Here is a 7,921-nt window from a genome sequence, read left to right on the forward strand (position 1 = left end):
ACAGGGCATGACCCCCTGTCTCGTGGACCCCTCGAGCACCCCCCTACCGAATTCTTTCACCTATATATGCCTACATACCCTAAAACCATCGAAAATCAAGATAGATCGGGAGTTCCGCCGCCGCAAGCCTCTGTAGCCACCAAAAACCTCTCGGGAGCCCTTCCCGGCACCCTGCCGGAGGGGGGATCCTTCACCGGTGGCCATCTTCATCATCCCGGTGCTCTCCATGATGAGGAGGGAGTAGTTCACCCTCGGGGCTGAGGGTATGTACCAGGAGCTATGTGTTTGATCTCTCTCTCTCTCATGTTCTCTCTCGTGTTCCCTCTATGGCACGATCTTGATGTATCCCGAGCTTTGCTATTGTAGTTGGATCTTATGATGTTTCTCCCCCTCTACTCTCTTGTGATGAATTGAGTTTCCCCTTTGAAGTTATCTTCTCGGATTGAGTCTTTTATGAGAACACTTGATGTATGTCTTGCTGTGCTTATCTATGGTGACAATGGGATATCATGTGCCTCTTGATGTATGTTTTGGTGACTGATACATCTCCAACGTATCTATAATTTATGAACCATTCATGCTATATTATTATCTATTTTGAATGATTATGGTCTTTATTATACACTTTTATATTACTTTTGGGACTAACCTATTAACCGGAGGCCCAGCCCATATTGCTGTTTTATTGCCTGTTTCAGTATTTCGAAGAAAAGGAATATCAAACGGAGTCCAAACGGAATGAAACCTTCGGCAACATGTTTTTTTGGAAGATTATCATCCTGGAGGCTTGAAGATCAAGTCAGAAGATCCTTGAGGAGCCCAGGAGATAGCCCCCCCCCCCTATAGGGCGCGCCCCCTATCTCGTGGACCCCTCGAGCACCCCCCGACCGACTTCCTTTGCCTATATAAGCCTATGTAACCCTAAAACCATCGAAGATCAAGATAGATCGGGAGTTCCGCCACCGCAAGCCTCTGTAGCCACCAAAAACCTCTCGGGAGCCCTTCCCGGCACCCTGTCGGAGGGGGGATCCTTCACCGGTGGCCATCTTCATCATCCCGGCGCTATCCATGACGAGGAGGGAGTAGTTCACCCTCGGGGCTGAGGGTATGTACCAGTAGCTATGTGTTTGATCTCTCTCTCTCTCTCTCATGTTCTCTCTCGTGTTCCCTCTATGGCACAATCTTGATGTATCCCGAGCTTTGCTATTGTAGTTGGATCTTATGTGTTTCTCTCCCTCTACTCTCTTGTGATGAATTGAGTTTCCCCTTTGAAGTTATCCTGTCGGATTGAGTCTTTTATGAGAACACTTGATGTATGTCTTGCCGTGCTTATCTGTGGTGACAATGGGATATCATGTGCCTCTTGATGTATGTTTTGGTGACCAACTTGCAGGTTCCGCCCATGAACCTATGCATAGGGGTTGGCACACGTTCTTGACTTTCCGGTAGAAACTTTTGGGCACTCTTTGAAGTACTTTGTGTTGGTTGAATAGACGAATCTGAGATTGTGTCATGCATATCGTATAATCATGCCCACGGATACTTGAGGTGACAATGGAGTATCTAGGTGACATTAGGGTTTTGGTTGATTTGTGTCTTAAGGTGTTATTCTAGTACGAACTCTTTTATAGATCGATCCGAAAGAATAACTTTTAGGTGGTTTCGTACCCTACCATAATCTCTACGTTTGGTCTCCGCTATTAGTGGCTTTGGAGTGACTCTTTGTTGCATGTTGAGGGCTTATTATATGATATATCTATGTTATTATTGTTGAGAGAACTTGCACTGGTGAAAGTATGAACCCTAGGCCTTGTTTCCCACCATTGCAATACCGTTTACGCTCACTTTTACCACTTGTTACCTTGCTGTTTTTATTATTTCAGATTACAAAAACGTTTATCTACTATCTATTTTGCACTTGTATCTTCATCTCTTCGCCGAACTAGTGCACCTATACAATTTGCCATTGTATTGGGTGTGTTGGGGACACAAGAGACTCTTTGTTATTTGGTTGCAGGGTTGCTCGAGAGAGACCATCTTCATCCTACACCTCCTACGGATTGATAAACCTTAGGTCATCCACTTGAGGGAAATTTTCTACTGTCCTACAAACCTGTGCACTTGCAGGCCCAACAACGTCTACAAGAAGAAGGTTGTGTAGTAGACATCAAGCTCTTTTCTGGCACCGTTGCCGGGGAGGCTAGGTAACGGGCACTCACTCACACCCTGTCAACTAAGCTCTTTTCTGGCGCCATTGCCGGGGAGGTGAGTGCTTGAAGGTATATCTTTAGATCTTGCAATCGAATCTTTTTTTTTCTTGTTTTATCACTAGTTTAGTTTATAAAAGAAAACTACAAAAAAAGGAGTTAAGTTTGTCTCATACGCTTCATCTTTTTAATATCTTTCATGAGAATGATGGAAAGGAAAATTGTGCTCAAGTGCTAGAAGAAGAATGCATTAGAATGTTTGGTACTATATCTTTGTATGATGAGCATGATTGCAATGTTGTTAGTATGAATTCCTTGAATATCCATGATGCTAATGATATGCAAAGCCACAAGCATGGGGAAGCTATGTTTGATGAATATGATATTTTTTGTCCCCCAAGTTTTGATGAGCAAATTTATTATGATGAAAGCATGCCTCCTATTTATGATGATTATATTGATGAAAGTGGGTTTGGAAGAGTGTCAACTTTAGGAAGTAGTGATCCCACTATTTTGGAGGATGTTTAATCTTATTGTGATGAACATGAAAGTGGATTTGGAAGAGTGTCAACTTTATTTAGTGATGATTCCACTATTTTGGAAGAGGTTCCAATTGATTATGAGAACAAAGTTGCTATCTATGATGATTATTGTGATGACTTGTATGCTATTAGGAATAATGATAACCATGAAACTTGTCATCATGATTTTAGTTTTCAATTGGATTATGCCTCACATGATAATTATTTTGTTGAGTTTGCTCCCACTACTATTCATGAGAAAAATTTTGCTTATGTCGAGAGTAGAAAATTTTCTATGCTTGTAGATCATGAAAATAATGCTTTATGTGCTGGTTATATTGTTGAATTCATTCATGATGCTACTGAAAATTATTATGAGGGAGGAACATATGCTTGTAGGAATTGCAATAATGTCAAGTTTCCTCTCTATGTGCTTAAAATTTTGAAGTTATGCTTGTTTTACCTTCCTATGCTAGTTGATTATTATTCCCATAAGTTGTTTACTCACAAAATACCTGTGCATATGAAGTGGGTTAGTCTTAAATGTGCTAGTCATGTGCTTCATGATGCTCCCGTTATGTTTCAATTCTTATCTTTTATGTGAGCATCATTGCCATCATCATGCCTAGCTAAAAAGGCATTAAAGAAAAGCGCTTGTTGGGAGACAACCAAATATTTATCCTTAATGTTTTTGTGTGTCCACATAATTATGATACTATAGTAATCATTTTTTATAGCTTTTGTTTCAATAAAGTGCCAAGTAGAACCTTTGGGAAGACTTGGGTGAAGTTTATGTGATCTTGCTGTGAAAAACAGAAACTTTAGCGCTCACGAGATTAGCTGCCATTTTTTACTGGAGAGTGAATTTAGGTTGATTATTTTTGAAGATGATTAATAGGCAAATTACTCAGGTCCAGCAATTATTTTCATAATTTTTGGGGTTCCAGAGGTATACGTTTGATACAGATTACTACAGATTGTTCTGTTTTTGACAGATTCTGTTTTCTATGTGTTGTTTGCTTATTTTTATGAATCTATGGCTAGTATGTAAGGGTATGAACCATAGAGAAGTTAGAATACAGTAGATATTACACAAATATGAATAAAGAATGAGTTCATTACAGTACCTAAGCGGTGGTTTTATTTTCTTATACTAACAGAGCTTATGAGTTTTGTTTTGAGTTTTGTGTGGTTGAAGTTTTCAAGTTTTGGGTAAAGATTCGATGGACTATGGAATAAGGAGTGGAAAGAGCCTAAGCTTGGGTATGCCCAAGGCACTTCAAGGTAATATTCAAGGACAACCAAGAGCCTAAGCTTGGGGATGCCCCGGAAGGCATCCCCTCTTTCGTATTCGTTCATCGGTAACTTTACTTGGAGCCATATTTTTATTCGCCACATGATATGTGTTTTGCTTGGACAGTCATTTTATTCTCATTGGTAGGGCCAAGCAGCATGGTCAGGTGGAGGGGTTAGTCCCTCATCTGGTTGATGGAGGAGTATCCATTTTGCAGTACGCCAAGACACTATCTTATTCATGGAACATGACATTGCTAAGGCGCGCAATATGAAACTCATCCTATGTCTTTTCGAACAATTGTCAGGTTTAAAGATAAACTTACGCAAGAGCGAGTTGTTCTGCTTTGGAAGGCCAAAGACGAACAAGACACATATAGACAATTGTTTGGGTGTGAATTAGGTTCTTTACCATTTAGTTATTTGGGCATACCGATTCATCACCGTAAGTTATCCAACAAAGAATGGAAGTGTATCAAAGATCGAATTGAAAAAAAGCTGAGCTGCTGGAAGGGCAAGCTTATGTCTTATGGAGGTCGGCTAGTACTAATTAACTCCGTACTGACTAGTATGCCGATGTTTCTATTATCGCTCTTTGAAATTCCAAAAGGGGGTTCAGAATCGACTTGATTTCTTTATATCTCGGTTCTTCTGGCAGTCAGATGAGGCCAAGAGGAAATACCGTCTCGCGTGATGGGATATCCTTTGTCAACCTAAAGACCAGGGGGGTCTCGGTATTGAGAACTTAGAAATTAAGAATAAATGCCTTATGAGCAAATGGCTCTACAGGAGCCGGATGGCATGTGGGCTCAGATTCTACGCAATAAGTATTTACAGTCGAAAATGCTCGCTCAGGTTACCATACGACCAACTGACTCGCCATTCTGGAAGGGGCTGATGAGAACTAATGACTTGTTCTTTCGTAGGGTCAAATTCTTGATTGGCAATGGGATGCCAACAAGATTTTGGGAGGACACGTGGTTAGGGGAGACTCCCTTAGTTGTACAATATCCCACCATTTATAACATTGTGCAACATAAAGAGGATTACGTTGGCACAGTATTCCAAACGATTCCATTGAATATTCAGTTCAGACGCGCGTTAGTTGGTGAGCGATGGAATGCCTGGATGCACTTGGTTCGGAGATTGATAGATGTTCAACTCTCCGACCACCCGGATTCAACGCAATGGAAATTAACTAAGAATGGGGTTTTTATGGTCAAATCCTTCTATTTGGAGTTAATTAACTCTGGCCCAATCTCACGATCAGTGCACATTTGGAGGGTTAAGGTGCCCTCCTGTATCAAAAAATTTATGTGGTTCGTCCACTAGCAAGTAATACTCACCAAGGATAACTTAATCAAGAGGTGATGGGTAGGCAGTTCACGTTGTTGTTTTTGTGATCATGATGAAACAATACAATATTTATGCCCACTCGCCAAATTGCTTTGGAGAATGATTTGTATAGCCTTCAACATCAATCCTCCAGTTGACATTGAGTCATTGTTTGGAATGTGGTTAGCTGGGGTTGAGCATATTACTCCGGCTCATATTTGGATTGGAATATGTGCGCTTTTATGGGCTATATGGAACTGTCGGAATGATTTGATATTTAACAGACAACACACTTTAACTTTCTTGCAGGTCATCTTCAGAGCTACCGCTTGGATCCGTACGTGGCCCTTACTCACTCCTGCAAACTCCAGGGAGCCTTTGATTACTGGTGCAACCAGTGGGAGATGGTAGCACGAGCTATATTCAACCGGTTTGGATGGCGGTCCCATAACAGGATAGGAGTTTAGGGAGCTTATCCTTCATATTGCCGTACCGGTTGTGATCATCAGAATTGTTTTTTCTATTTTCGCTCCACTTGCGAGCTGTAATACTTTTAAGACTTTGTGATACTTCGTGGATCTTTTAATAAGATGGCTGAATGCATCATTATGATGCAGAGGCCGGGGTACACCTCCATTTCCAAAAAAAAGGAAAAATAGGAGTCAGAAAATAAAATTAAAAAATCTCTTAAAGTTGCAATAGTTACAAAAACCATCTATTCTGCTTCTTTTGCTGTAACCAAACCAAACCAATCTCTTGAAGTTGTAGGATAGGGGAGTTCGCTTTTGTAAAGGTGATGGCCAATATCTTGCTGCCCTTAATGAATGTGGAGACCACCATTGATTTTTATCACTGATGTTATATGCTTTCCATGACGCATTTGGCCTGAACCATCTTCGTCTCGCTTGCAGGAGGCTGTTCCTCGATACTTTTAAACAATGAGCACAACCAACCTTCCATAAAGGACTTCTACTCAAAATGGCAGAGGAATTTGATAGGGCACCAGAACAATAGATATGTAATTATTTAACGCTGAGATGGCAAATGATAAAAAATTATGTTCCAACCATTTCTTTGGTAATATATGCAATCTTCATAATGCCGCAGATTACAAACTTTGCAAACCTAAAGACTTATATTGAAATTAGGCATTCATGTCAACTGAAGAGAAATATTCTGCCTTTCCCAAAGATAGTAGCACTATATATGAAGAGAAGTATAACTCAGACTATGCAATGAGCTATACTATACAATGATTTGCTAGCTTCTCCTGAACACTGTTGTTTTGTTAACAAATGGATTGATCAAGGAGGTGGGGTGATCATGTCGGTGCTCTCGTTGGAACCCAGCCAAATGGTGTTATATACGACATTATTCTGGTATGTGGTAAACATTAGAAGAATTTAAAGTTTATGCACATGGATATCTTAATCTCCATTTTCATTGATCAATCCATCTGCAGCGAGCTCCAGCGGCACCCTGCACACCACAAACATTTCACAGATCAGGCACCTACATGGATAAGGCTATCAACTGCATCACCATTTGTTTAACTGGAGATGCATGGGGCGTGGCGGGTGGCGGAGCGGCTGACGGAGGGCATGGAGTGGAAGGCCGCGGTGGCAGCACGGGCGGCGGCGAGGATGCAGGTGAGACCTTGGTGCTATGGCACATCGACATGAGGCGGCGGCGGTGGTGGCCCGCTCTCGTGTCGATCAGAGGAGTGGCGGGGGCGGCAGCCTGCTCTCGCGGGCGTCAGAGGAGGAGCGGCGGCGGCTCGTCACTCCCGGCTCGTCCGTGCGGATGCTGCGGCGGCTACTCACGTCCGTAAACAGACAGCATGGTGCGTCGTGTGCTCGCGTAGTTAGATTAGGATCGCAAGGGTAGTGATCCGATTGCAACCAGTCTTTTGTTGCCTTCGTGATTGTAGGGCGTGAAGTTTTCTTTCGCGATGGAGTACGGTCACTCAACGTAAATTATTAAGTGCACACAGCAAACAGGTTTGTTAAGGCTAACTGTTGGATCGAGTTTAGTGGATCTGATCATGCAGTGGTAATTGCTCCGTGTACGTTTTGTGTGTGGAACTAAAGAAGATCATGTTTGCTCTTTATAAGTAAGTAGAGATGATCAAACCAAACTGAACACCTGCACCAAAAAAAAACGAACTCGATCCATATCCGCGCGTCACTCCCCTTTCTGTTTCTCCTTCGTAAAACGCTTCCTGAAATTGAGTTGTGCCGAATATGTAACTTCGATTTATGTTCAGAAAGCAAGAGCTCCCGTAGCTCAGTTGGTTAGAGCGTTGGTCTTATGAGCCGAAGGTCGCGGGTTCGAGCCCCGCCGGGAGCACCGTTTTTTTTCCTCTTCGTTTCTGCACGAGCCACACAATTTCACCTTTTTTTTTGTCCGCTGGACAAAGAAGCTTCCCAATCGATGACCACCCCCATACCTCCATATCACTCCGCCGTCAGGTGCTACTCTTTTCCTCTCCGTCGATGCGTACAATATTTGCCAAGACTGAATAGGGACGTTCAGCGATGGCGGCAGAGGGGTGCTGACGCCCCG

General features: G+C 42.3%; 1 non-coding gene across 1 annotated transcript; it reads left to right on the forward strand.

Moving 5' to 3' along the window:
* Nucleotides 1-7,631: 7,631 nt before the first annotated feature.
* TRNAI-UAU (transfer RNA isoleucine (anticodon UAU)) lies at nt 7,632-7,705 on the forward strand. The gene has a single exon. It is a non-coding gene; the product is annotated as a tRNA-Ile (tRNA).
* Nucleotides 7,706-7,921: the final 216 nt, after the last annotated feature.

This window comes from Triticum aestivum, chromosome 3B (assembly GCF_018294505.1).
Source record: "Triticum aestivum cultivar Chinese Spring chromosome 3B, IWGSC CS RefSeq v2.1, whole genome shotgun sequence".
Taxonomy (NCBI): Eukaryota; Viridiplantae; Streptophyta; class Magnoliopsida; order Poales; family Poaceae; genus Triticum; species Triticum aestivum.